Source organism: Columba livia, chromosome 1 (assembly GCF_036013475.1).
Source record: "Columba livia isolate bColLiv1 breed racing homer chromosome 1, bColLiv1.pat.W.v2, whole genome shotgun sequence".
NCBI lineage: Eukaryota > Metazoa > Chordata > Aves > Columbiformes > Columbidae > Columba > Columba livia.
Window position 1 is genome coordinate 141,294,945 of NC_088602.1, and position 14,262 is coordinate 141,309,206.

Genomic DNA, 14,262 nt, shown 5'->3' on the forward strand with positions numbered 1-14,262 from the left:
ATCACAGGCCTTTGGCCAGTTGTAAATATGATCCTTTTAAAGATGGAGAATATGCCACAAGAAAAGGAAGAGGAAGTGGACTGTAGTACAGAAGATCAATGGCCACCTAGTATGTCTTCTGTTTCCAGCAGTGGACAACAGCAGATGTTTATGGAAGAGTATAAAACTGAGGATGCATAACATTATTCATTTCCTTGTTTGGCCTCCCATTTTGGGTAATCATCTCTTCAGGGACTTCCTGAGATGTATGTTCAATATGGACAGTCATGTCCTACTGATAGAGCTTTCCGGTGTGAATTTGTCCAGTGTCTCTTTGAACCTCTTCAAATATCCCTCTCCTCACTGTCCCATGGCAATAGGCTCCACAAAGTTACTATATGATGCCCAGTAAAACACAGAGCTTTTTTTCCTCGCAACCTGCTAATGTAATTTTTTGTGCCCTATCATTTGTGTTGTAAAACTTAGTGATTAATGGTTAACTGCAGTCTCTCCTCATTTTTAAATTTAAAGACTTCTCCCATATCTAGCCTTGGTCATGTCTTTTCTGGAGGGAGGGCTGCTACTCTATGTTGCTTGTGTGGTGGAAACACACACTTATCCTTGGTGTCCTTTGCTGGGCCTTCTCTAGTTCCCCAGTTTCCCAAAATGGCTGTAGATCAGACCTGCATATTGTAGTCATGCTTTCAGAATGTATTTTTTAGCTGTTGGTGACTCTGGGGGTGCTGGCAGCGATCTGATGGCTACGATAGCAGAACCTGGAGGCTTAGTTTACAGTTGCCTGACTAGAACACCTAGAAATTTGAAGGAAGCCTTGGCAGTTTCTCAGGTTGGAAATATTTTTTTAGGGAAAAAAATTTGTTTGTAGACCCTAGACCTCCTTGATCAAGGTCCAGAATAAAATAAATGGGACCACTGTCCAAACAAGCCTAAAACACAAGGATTTGTCTCCCTGAAGATCCTGTGTAGAGCAGAGTGAGAACAAAAGCTGTGTCCTTCTCAAATCCGTCTGTGTGATCCTGGAATACACATAATGTTTCAGACGGTGTTAAAGGTCTCTACTCCTGTTCTTCATTCTTCTGTACCTAAGGGTAGCTGCTAAAAGAAGGTTTAAGGCGTGTTCTAAATCTCTTGTGACTTTTCCTTTCTTTTTACTAACTTTTTCCATTTCATCTGGAGTGTTGAGGTCTATGTAATTTTGCTCAAAACACCAGTAAGAAAATAAATTTATCATCTTGATCACCTTATTTATGGTAAATTCTTTCCTTTCTCTGTAAACTCAAATTATGTTCTCACAGATGAACAGGTGCAATTAAGGCCCTTTCGACCCAAAGGTATTTCTGGTTTCCTCAAGAAAGTAAGTGTCCATGTCAGCTGGAGATAAAAATTACATAAGACAAATCATGGCATATATATTTGAAAAACACAAATTCGGTCTTTGGGTGATTATGGAAAGATCTATAAGACATAAATCCTTAAAAAAAATGAGAAGGTAATAATTTTCAAATTAGATATGTAAAAACAAACCACTGGCTGCTGAACATGATGTTTTCACTGTAGCTATTAGTTTATGTAAAGAAGGCAGACAATTCAAATAATGGGAAGACAGCTCCTTCCCCACCCTCTGCAGCACTGCAGCCCTGTTTTCATTCAACTCTCTAAATTCTAATCTAAACCATTGACCGGATACAGTGTGGAAAAAATATCTTGAAATAAACAGGTTTCTATATTTATACACATTCTCCTGTGCTTACAATAAAACTGATCAAGAAGATGTGTGTTTCTGGAAATCAAATCATTCTTCACGGAAATAAAGATTAAAACAAAAAAAAAGTGAATCCAGTGTTAGATCAGCAGTTGAAGGGCAGAAGAGGGATGTCATCTGAATTTTGCTGAAAGGTTTGATAAGCCATGGAAGAGTAGGAGTAAAGCACAGAAGCCTGGTGATATCCATCCTCTGGTGGCCAAAGAACACAGGATACACAGTGAGCAAGGAAAGGCTGACATAGTCTACTGAGGCTGGTGTACTTTTTTTACACATTGACATATTAATCTGTCCTACCATCCTTCCCCTCCTACCTCCTAATGTTAGCCAGGTCTCAAGGAGTCCACCTGTCCTCAGGGGCTATGATGGCACGTACTTCTTTCTCTGTTTTGACCAGTTTTAATTACATATTTTAACTGAGCATACGGCTGCTCTGATGAAGGACACAGTGATACTGCAAGTTAGTGAATAGCAGACCTGGTATTTGTGGCATTTATTTCCATGTAAGTCAGCTACCTGAGTCACATCCACATGGGTAGACCAGTTCTCAGGTGCTTTCTTTTTTGAAACCATTTCTTTTAGTTTTCCACAAAAATCAAAGGGAGAAGATCACCGGAAACAAAACTTTGTCCATTGTTACCCCAGGTTTTGTCAGCATTGTACAATTTTTACTTGCTGTTTGTCATTTCGGACCAATAGAAAATACCAAGCAGAAGTGTCTGAAACACAAAGTCCTGCAATATGAAAATCATCCAAGGCAAATCTTACTGGCATGGTATTTATAATATTCAGATTAAGCCAGTAGACATACTGACTAGGTATAATAAAAGCACTATCATTTTAAGACTATTGCTGGTATCTTGACAATGTGGTAAATGAGATCCCATCTCATTTTGTGCAGCAATGTAATCTTATTGACTTCAGCAACAGTTACATGAAAAATATTGCAGGGCAGAAACTGAGCCAATGTTAATGGAAAAGAATAATATCACCCAAATCTAAGGTTATGCAACTGTGCGGCAATACAGAAACACAAAACAGTAGGACACTAAGTCCATGCAAGTGATTTAAAAGGGGACTTTTTTCCATAACCATAACCATTAACTGAATGGCTTCTTGCTATTTTGTTAAGTCCTAACTGTGGCCTGTTGTGTCTTCATGATAGCCAGAAGTGACTCTGCTGAAGTCAACAGAATAACCTCTGTATATAAGTGCTTCCTTACAGTGAAGCAAGGGCAGTGTATTTATTTCTGAATGGGAGCAATGATGCTGTGACAATGTACCTTTTACTTATTGCTAGAACGGTCCTTTTACACTTGTTATAATTTTTTCGCATGCCCAATAAGGGATATATGTTTTGTGACTTAATTTTCCAGATTCTGCTGTACTTCTAGAAAGCAAACTAATGTGTTTTCAGCATTGAAAACAGAGACTAGTTTTTCCATCTGGGACTGCAGAAAGCAAAGCAGGGGAAAAAAGATATTGTATGTCTGAATATGGGAAATATAAGAGGCAATGCATACACACAGAAGCAAGTAAAGCAATATTCTATATACAGCCGTATTTAACATTTAGCATTGAGGATTTGTTAAAAGAGAGAACACAAAAGATGCCAGCTCAAACCTAAACTCCTTTAGAGGTCCGCTGTTTCAGGACCAAGCTTCTGAGACTTCTCAAACAAAAAATGGAAAATATCCGCAAGCAAAGAGAATGTAGTGAAAACCAGTCTTGGACACATGTTAAATAACAGCAGTGGATTGAGGTAATACAGCATTGGGGAGAAATTACAAAAGTCATCACTCCTAGAGCTTTATTTCTATGGGGTCCCAAACTTTTAAACTTACTTTAACTAAAGCTTAAATCACTCTCAGATGATTTCTCTTAAGGAAAAGCACAAGTTAAAAGAGAACGGGAAAGCATACACAAGCTGAATGTCACAGTTTGGTAAATAACAACAAATAATGTTCCTAAAGGAATGTCTGCGGATTTCGAGGAGACATGGACTCATGCAGGATGTGAGTAACTCCTATAGACTTCCCACTATCTTTAAGTGGGCTCCTACTGACGTTATTGGTATCCTGTGGTGAGAGAATAGGACCACTATTTTTAGATTTGTGTATGCTGGCTGTTTTTTGGAGTTACAACACTAGTATATTTTTAGGAGTTCCTTATATTAAGTCGAAGAGCCTTTACGTGGTGGTGTGTCACACGCAGCATGTGAACTTCCTGGAACTCCTCTGTTCCTTTGATCCTACCATCCACAATAGCAGCAGAGCCGACTCACCGACCATGACTGTTTCTTCCTTAATAGGAGCTCCCCAGGTAGGCGGAAATGTGTCGAACAGGGGATGGTGACAGCCACGTAGACCCTGAGTCCAGCACTGACTTGACCTCCACTGCAGATGGGAAGAATCTGAGCAGCATCAGAGATACTGCAGATATTCCATGTATTTGCCTTCTGGCATTCTCTAGTAATATTATGTCACCATATTGTAAGCATACTTTACATACTTTGCAACTACAGTAATGTCACACTATAACACTGATAAATTTCTGGCCAGGTACAGATACCTGTGCTTATTGTGTAGAAGATGGGGTTTACTAGATAGACTACAAGGCCTGATGCACATTTAGAACTCATAATTGAATGTATCTTGACTAATAAGACGATACAGAGAGGTCATTTCCAGATGTCTTTCTATGGTGTGTCTTTCTAGGAAAGACTGAAGGTCAGTTTTCCTTTGTAAAGTTTCTTTGACTTTTCCTGTGATGATTGTTATTCAAAATAACAAAAATATGATCTTCTACTAAATCTGTATTTTTCTTACTGCCTTCCTTTTCAGCAGTGAACACTTAATTTATGTTGTCAGTAACACGTGCTAGCTGTTAGAAAATCCAAATAAAATGCCTCTTTTTGGACATAGCCTTTCCCCACCCCTCACTTCTATACACAACCCTTCATGACAGCTGTTTCAGATACATGGTACTGACTTTCTCCATAATGCCAGTACCTTATGTGAGTTTGCTAGAAAAATAACACAGTATTACTTTTAATTCTGAAAACATAGGACTAACTAAATTCTTATGTAAAATATTTTGAGAAGAGTTATATGAGTTTAACTTCATGCATTTTAACAGAATTTGCAAAATACTTATCCTCGAGATAAGGAAACACACAATACATTCTGACATATTTTGGCCACAATTTTCTTTACTGGCTCTTTAGACCAAATCCCTCAATACAGTGTATCTCAAAGACTTTCACTAGTTTATGAAGCAGCATGACTATTGTCTGAGAGGTATTTTCTCTTTTTCCTTGTGCAGCAATCATGTATTTTTACTTTTTTATTTTTTTCTTTTCAGTTGTGTGTGTGTACATTGCACTGCAAATTCATATTAGTGAAAGAAGAGCTGAAGAAGAGCACCTCTTTATATTTGGAGCAGAAACTGGCGACATCTGAAATAAGGTAATACACTGAACTATAGCGTGCAGAGAGGAGGGCAGTAAGTTACCCTTGTTCAAAGTATGTTTAAGATAACATTTTGGTTGGCTTGCAACAGCCGTGCTGTGGAAGCTCACAGGCTAAGAAAGGCTGGGCCTCATTAATACTTGGATGGGAGATCTCCAGACAGCACTAAGATTTATTTCAGGAAGTCGCATTAGTGATTTCGTAGCTGGCACTTTGAATTGGTGCTGTCTCGGTGTTTAGTATTTTGGTAGGGATAGAATATTGCAAGAGGGAGACATCTGTATTTTCAGCTACTTTGCACACTCTTTACTTGAACATAAAAGAGAAAAATCAGATCCAGAAGATAAGAGCGAGTGTTTTAGCAGTAAAAATGCGCTGTTGCTAGTCATATGTATAGAGGAGTTTTAACTGCAGGGCTCTTGGCCAGGCCTCTGCTTGGGTTCTTTCTGCCTGTGAACGTGGTTTCACGTGGGACTTGAGTTGATTTAAAACCATCTTGCTGCTGTGACAGGAGTGGATCTGCTCTCCTCCACCACTCCCAGGCACATACTCCCTGCTCTGACCTGCTCTGGCTGAAAGGCAACCCTACAAAACACAGAGGTAACGCAGAAATGACCAGAAAGATCTATAAGGTGATGCAGCGATGTGATTTAACGGTGGCAGCACAAGGGCTGTGGTGGAGACCCATGGCTGGGAGCAAGGCAGGGCTGTTCTATGGGCCACGCTCAAACAGTCTCAGGTGATTGCTAAAGCAGAACCCTACAATCCCTTGGTGATTTAATTTTGAGAAGACATTCTGCTGGTCCTGTCCCAGGCTTTTCTGTGCAGGGTTATTGCCACCAGCTGTCACATCCCCTCAAAGGGTGGCTGCTGAGAGAATGAGTGACAAGGTTCCATTTATCTTCCATGTAAAGGGTGCCAGCCTTCCACAGAATAAAAGACCTAAAGTTTTCAACTACCTTTGCTTCCACAGAATCCAAATCCATGGAGAGTAAAGAGCTCCTTCCTGTAGCCACTCTAAGCACTCTGCAGAGAGTATGTGAGGCACTGGTTCAATGTGAGCATTCGGGTTGCCACCTCATTTTTTCAAAACATGTTTGGCTTCCCAAATGCCATGTGATGCACTGGAACTGTCAGTTGAGAGGCTTTTTCTTCCTTTGGGCTCATTTCTAGGGGACAGTCTGAAGTGCCCTGACCATTAATACTTGTCATCAGGGTATGTGTGTATCTGTGCATACATGTATGTGTAAACATGTGCACACACGAATTCTTCTGGCATAAAAGGAAGGACAAGTTGTTTATTACAGAAACAATTCTACCACTATATGAATTTTAAAACACAGTGGTTTATTCAGAAGATTTTATTTTTACTTTTTACTTCTGCTCTGCTTTGTTAGACGTCAACTTCAATGAAAGGGAGGAAGGAAAACCAGAGCTGTGCACCAGCCATTGACGGGAATGGAAACATATCTGTGTTTCTTCCAAATGTAATCTCCAGACCAGCCTTTGCTCATGCTGCTCTTTCAAGCAGCGATATGTTGGAGAGGATTTCACAGCTCTAACTGCTTTTTCTGTGCACAGGAGAGATTCCTGGTCTCAGCTGTGTAAATGTTTTAACTGAGATTCATGCTCGGCTATTCAGGTCATTGCTTTCTCTTCCGGCCCACACAGGCCAAAATGCATCTATATAAGCATAAAGCATCCAAAATCAACACAGTATTTTTCACTTGAACACACCCATGGCACGTGGCTCACTCAAAGTACAGGGTACAATGCCAAGCAGTAGATTTGTACATTTGCCTGATATGAACTTCACATGATTTATGAAAAAAAGATGCAATAGCCGTGTTGCGTGCCTTTGCAAATCTGACTTGGCAGAAATTCTTTCCAAAGAAGGAACCGAAGGAAATCAAACTCTCCCTTCTGTCTTAAGAAAGGACTAATCTAATGTAGGAAGTGTTTTCAAAATATGTCATTTATATTCAGAATTACAATGTATTTCTTTCTGAATTCAAGTAACCCTCTTGCTCCCTTACTGGAAGAATAAAATAATTTTTCTTCTGCTGTTTTGACTTCATTGTATAAGGGTTTTAGGGACACCTTGATACTCACCAGCAGTTAAATGATTAATACACCTTTAGTTATAGAAAGACCTAGGTAGCTCTAGAGACAAGTTTAATCAATGCACTAGTTTGCAGGGATTGTATTCTCACCCACATATTCTCCAACTCTTTGTAATGTCAAATGAAGATAACGACACCTAAGTCACACCCTCCTGTGGTGCCAAGACTCCTTTTTTGACACTTCCCTAGAGGTTTCTTTCTAAAATTCAGCATAACCACAAAACCAGGAACTCGAGTACTATTTTTACTTAATTTAATGCGGAGGTCATGAGGTTTTTTGTGATCAAAACTTGGGGACCTTCTGAACTCAGTGTTGAGGTATTTTGGTGTTCAATGCATCCACTGCAGGGTGAAAGAGGCCCTGTTCTCAGGTCTCAGGAATCAGTTTTGGTATTTCAGTAGCTAACTCACTGCTACAAATACTTATCCTTGTTGCTTGAGACTGCAAGTCTAATTGATGGTTCAGCACCTGAAGAAGGGCTCCCAAATAAATGTTTGTGAGGCCTGTTTGCAGCTGTTTTGGCTCATGGGCTTCCCACAGCATTGGGCTGACAGACACTTGCCTGCTGGCATACACAAGGAAGGCAGAAGGCTTTGCTGCTGTCTGAGAAATAAAGATAGATAGGTCTGGCCTTGATATGAGTTCATTTACCATTTTAAGTCTAAAAGAACATGTACACAATAAAAATAACATAGTTCTGCAGTTGATCTTGCAAAACAGGAGGAAAAGGGCTTCCATCTTTCCCTAATCTTGGGAAAAAAAAACTAAGGGTCTAGAGCTGAGAGACTGATGTAGCTGCCTCAAACCACCTTCGTTTGTGTATCATTGTCACTGTCACCATTATCACAAACTTCCTCTTTGCCAGCTGCAGTCTCTGGAGGGAGGTGCTGCCTATGAGCCTTGCCACACAAGGACTGTGAATATATCTTGTCTACAGCAAAAGAATGCTCCAACTGCTAAGCTATTTGATAAGCTTCAAATTTTCTTTTTCCAGCTTTGTAAACCTATAACCATGTTCCATCTTCATACTTCTTTCCAAGAGAATTTATCTCCACAGGTTTGGGTCAAATTCCCCATAGTTCTGGTACAACAAAGACATCATTTTTGGTAAATCAATTTTAGCAGAGAAAAAAAATCAAGTATTTATCTTCTTTTGTTCAGGGCAAAGTTGCTCTGGCCTCTAGACAGCCCAAACTCCAAATGTATTTGTGTACATCACTGTAAATAAACAAACTTTCCGCAGGAGGTGGAATAAAATTAATTTGTGTTGAAAAATGCTTAATCGATCTCCTCCTCAAGGACATGGTTGCTTACTATGTACCTTACCATCTGTATTCATTAAAAGCCTATATGTCTGTTTCAGGTGTCAGTAAAGGCAGGTGATTCACAAAATGGGCCAACTCAAAATGCAGCTCACGGAAGATACAAATTAAAATGATACAGAAGTGATTTTTTTTCCCCACAAGTTTCTTTTCTCCCTTTGAAATGTTTAAAGTAGTTATGGTGATATTTTAGGACAACTGTCATATTGCCTCAACCCCTTAAATTAAATTTGCTTCAATGTCTTCAGTTCACTATGTATCTGTAACAAGATATATTAATACGGCCTCAATGCTGGGGTGGTTTCCAGGTCATATACAGGTGCAGATTACCAGAATGAATGAAAAACACATTATGTTTCAAGTCAAGGTTGGAATATAGAAAGGGAACCTTGCACTTTTTAACCTCGGGTAGGTACTAGTTGCCACCTCTGCTCCAGAAAGATGTGGTACCAGGACAATATGGAGTAGCTACAGGACAGGTTAAGCTATACTATACAATCAAATCTCTTTCACTATTTTAGCCAGCTTAAGGGAAAGCAATAAAACCACTCAATGATGCATAAAGCAGATCCCAGCTTGAATGAACAGGATTACTTTCATAGACCAGTTTACCTCTGTGAAGACCTGAATAGGCATGCTGTCTGTGCGTCTGCCACTAGTTATGGAAGAGTTAGAAGAAGTGAAAAAAAGCAAGTGGTGGTAGCAGTTGTTTGTTGACATTCTTGCCTGGCATTAGGACTGGTTGGGGGCTGGCCTAGAAATAGGCCACCTGCTTTCTTACTGTGTGACCTGGGGTGAAAGAAAGAACTCCAGGTATTGCAACTAGACCACAGGATACTGTTTCATCTGATCACTCAGTATTTTTCTGAACTGGTTTGTTTGGCACTCTGTGCTTGCTAAGGTTTCTTGCCTTTCGAATTTAGCTGGGTTTACTCCATTTTCCTCATGAGGTGCCTTACCTGAAGGGTTCATCTATTCCTGTTTCCTGCAGACACCTCACTTTGCTTACCTAAATACCTAACAAGGTATTTAAATTTCTACATGCATGTTTTTAATTAAAAATTATTGTAGTTTTTGGAGTGGGGAAGAAGTGTACTTTTTTCCAAGTTTTCAGCTGCATCCTATTAATTTCTAGTCAGTATGTGTAACGCTGTCTTAAAACAAGTGGCACAGCAAGTCGTGGTGTTAGTGTTTTCCTTATGGTGGCAACCAATGATCCATAAACACTGTGCTAGCTGCCGCAGAAACTCACTTGTTCTAAATGTTTCATAGAGCCAAGATAAGTGAAATGTAAAAGGAAACACGAACACCCTTATTATTATTTGGGATAAAAAAGAAGAATCATTTAGAGCTTTTACCAAGTTCAGACAGGAGGCTGATGTCATAGCTCCAGCTCCCTTAATGCCAGAATCACATTGTAGTTGCCAAAACTATCCCTCTCTTAGTAAATATTTAAATGTGGTATCTTCTCCTCCAGCACAGGCCAATACAGATGCTTGCAGTCTGAATGATATCATTAAATCAATTTTCTTGTTAGATGTGCTAGAAAAGGATGCATATTATGGCCAACATCTTATAATTTTATAAGTATATTTTGCTAGCTTTGATTTGATAACTGTTCTAGAAGTATACAGTGAAGTGGTAATCTCAGGACACATGATTTGGTCTCAGCAGTAATACAAGATGTTTCAAGCCTGTATCCTGCTTTTTCTGACTCCCTGAACTGTGCCAGCACAATTCTTACTGAGACCTTGCTGTGAAGGAGGTCAGGGAATTTGGTAGATCCTCTCCAAACCATTTTTAAAGAAATTTTAATTTTAAAATAAGGCAATTTATTCTTCTAGAAGAAGCAAGGAGAGGTGTGATAGTGGAAAACGTGAAGCTGCATTGTTGCTGAACACTTTGAAACCTCAGATGCAGAAAGAAAATAAGAGGAAATTTCATTTAATCTCTGTGTCATATGTCCTGACCAACACTATACCCACAAAAGATAAGTGAGTATGCATCTTGGAAATAAGTCACATTTAATGCAACACACAGGCTGAATCCCCACCATGCCACTCCCCAGGTTTTGTTTGGCTTAGTCTTAAATTAAGATGTGAATATTTCCATGCAACAAAACATCTATGAAGCTCCATGCTTTACTTATGATCCTAGGGGGAAATGTACTATTGCCATGCTAATTTGGAGAATGGGATGCCAAGTGGGTAGAAAAGACTGCAGAATATACCTGAAGCTAGGAGAGATTACAACTTCTGCGGGATATACAATATAAAAATTTAAAATAAAAAGAAAGACAAGTAAGTGCTAAGTCTAAAGCAGCCTAGAGGTACTACACCAGTCATATAGTGCGTGTGAGTAAAATATTGTTAATTAAGGAGGGTAAAATATGCTTAAAGAGGATGAAAGAAGAAAAGAAGTCTGGTATAGAAGCTAACACAACCCACTCAACAAGCATTCCCATTGCAAGCCTGCAGCAAATCCTAGAGCTGCTGATAGAAAACCTTATGAGAGTTTCCAGAGATGTTAGTGCAGGAAATAAATCTGTGAAAGAAATCCAACAGCACATTGTCTGTTACATATAAGAATATTCTAAGTCCATCTATACATACATCCTGTATCTACCAGCATCCATGAAGAGACAATGAAAAGTAGTTTGCTTTCCCTATTTTATTTTCCCAGCAAACTGTGACCAAAGGTTGTAACCATGCTGTTAGAGCACTCAATACAGCTTGCTTTTGTTAATTCATCTGCATTACCACTTTGATCCTGTTTATGCATATCTAAAGTATCTTGCAGTGGTAAGTTCAACATATTAGTCACAAACACAGCATATGGTTGGACTTGGTGATCCTGGGGATATCTTCCAACCAAAATGATTCCATGATTCTATTTTCTTTGATTCGGTTGATAACTGCTGTTTTCATTTGCTGTGCCTTATTTCTTGTACAATTGGAAGGAGGGAATGGTCATTTCTCCTTCTTCTTCCATATGTTATGTTTGATCTGATGGGCCTAATCCAATGCCTCCAGGCTGAAGAGTCCTATTCTGCTGAACATAATTTTGTACAGAAACCGCCCATGCTTTTGACCATTCCTGCTCTCCAGCTGTACTTTTTCTCTAGTTATATCATAGTCTTTCTAGAACCACACCTGGGATCCACAGTGTGGGGTCACCATGGATTTATACTGGAATATAATGCAATATATCTTCACTTTTCATTTCTCTCCCAGTAACTCCCAAATGTCTTTTTCACTGCTGGCCTCATGGTAGAGAAGTATTCCAAGCCATCCTTCATGGCTGCTAGCTGCTCATGCAGGGACTTCCCAGTGTAGAAATCCTTAGAGTTCATTCTCCTCTTATTAAGTATTATTTTGCATTTACTGACACTGATCTCAGTCTGCTATTATATTAACCTGACAGCTGAAGTTCTTCACCATCATTATAGTTTTGTGTACCATCAATAATTTTGTAGCAACTAAAGACTACCATCCATAATCCTAAATTAATGGTGGTTGTTACCACTGTTCAAAAAAGAATGAGTCTCATTAACACTTTGATCTTACATGTTTATCATATTAACTGTATATTCTATCAACCTATCCTTTATGTAACTCAGTGAGGTAACAGATAAGCAGAAAAACAGGCGTACTGACAGAAGAAAATGTCTGTACTATCAGAATGAAAGGATTTGCCTGTTGCAGCTCAAGTCTGCATGAAATGAAATTAAAAAAAGATGTGAAAGAGCCAGTGGTGCAAGTCACTTATAATCAGAAAGTATTAGTGGACTCCAAGGATCTCTTCCTCCACCTGCCGTGGGTGTTCAGAGGAGCCTGATGTCTCTACAGCTCCCAGGGCATTGCTTTGGTCCATGCATACAAAACTGCTGTCCCAAACTGAAGTTCCTGAGGATTTATCACCACCAACATAATAGTCCTCTTTAATTTGTAAGCCTAGTTGCTGGATTCTTCATGTGTATTATGCATTGTGTCAGAAGATGAAACCTTTAACAATGCAACTGTGGCAATCCTTCAGCAATTCCATTCAGATTATATGTAAGAGAAGCTGTGCATAGCGTTTGCCTCTGATTCTTTTATGTAGTTAAAATACACAAGATTTATTCTCAGCTGTTGAACCAGCCCCCTTTTCTTATCTTCCTGACAACTACTTGCAACATCTGTCAATGCTGATTTAGGAGTGCACCAAGACACAAAGAGCGCTAGGACAATTACTCTGAGATACGTACTCTGTTGTCAGGATGCTCTTGTCTTGGCTTTGAAAAAGTGTGTTCAATGGGAATAAGATAAAACCATGTGACTTTTTTATGGTTTAGAAAGTATATGTTGGCAAAGGCTTGTCTCTAATGAACTCTGTTTCTTCTTTAAATAACATCAGGGGAAAACCTCATCATAACTCTTCTAAACTATTGCAAGACAATAAGCTACTCTACCCAAATAACACATGGCGTCTTTCTTATTTCAACCATCAGTATATCTCTTTGATAGACTTCAAAAAGTCCTCATCATCACAGAGGGACAACACTGGCAGATACAGAGCTCAGAAAAGTAAAATGAAATTTTCTTAATTGTTTCAATGGAAACACATCTTGTCAAAAGAAGGAAAAGGATAAAATGATGGAATTTCAGCTGGTAGAGATATATGGTCCCTCTGCTACTACAGAGATCCTAATGAGCCTAATGTATCTACTGACAACTGCAGAAAGGTCTATTTCCTTCAGGTTTTGTTTTGGTGAGTTTTTTTTTTTGTTTTTTTTTTTTTTTTTTGTTTTTTTTTTTTTTAATACTTTTATATTTAGGGACAATTCTGTTTTAATACCTACTTAGTGTTAAAGAAACAAAGGAAGGACAAATTGCTTCACTTCCAAACTGAAAGAAAATTCAATGCACAAGTTTTTTTTAAACTTTTGAAAGCAGCTCATTAAATACTGTCAGAAAATAGCAATTAAAGGACAAAAACAAGGAAGCAATTACTGATAGGCATCATAAGAGCCCCAGTCTTGCACACATTTATGTGGCAAGGTCTGGGACTGCCTGCTGAAATAACTGCAGTAATAATGCAGCTGACAGAGATGACATAGCTGAAGCAGATTTTAATATGGGAATTACTCTTTGCAAGACCTGGGTGTTAATGTGCATGTTTTCACAGGTAATGGCATTTTTGCACCTATTCACAGCTTGACTAAAATCCCACTGAAGTTGATAGAAAGGGTCCATATGCTGTAGAAGTCAAATAAAGACCGTAAGTAAACCTCACCACCTTCAAGTGTTTGATGCAGCACTGAGTATCTGCTCTTTGGGTTGTCCTGTTTAGAGAAATGTGTGTTTGATGGTGCTCAGGTAGGGCTATCTAGAGCCTGTAATCCAGCATAAATATTTCCACACCGGGTGTAAATAACTAATGCCAGATGCATGAGGCAGTGTAGAGAGGCCATCTGCCTGCAAACAGGCTGGTGCTAGGGAGGGATTGTGGGGTGAGGAGAGGGGGAGACCAAACCACCCATCACCCCTGAGTTGCTGCGGGGCCCTTACTTTGAGAGGTGAAAGGGAAGAGGCTGCCTATTGTG

General features: G+C 39.2%; 1 protein-coding gene across 2 annotated transcripts in view; it reads right to left on the reverse strand.

Annotated features, from left to right (window-relative positions):
• Positions 1-14,262, reverse strand: part of LOC102092424 (potassium voltage-gated channel subfamily KQT member 1) — a 492,070-nt gene that overhangs the window by 63,011 nt on the left and 414,797 nt on the right. The window lies entirely within an intron of this gene.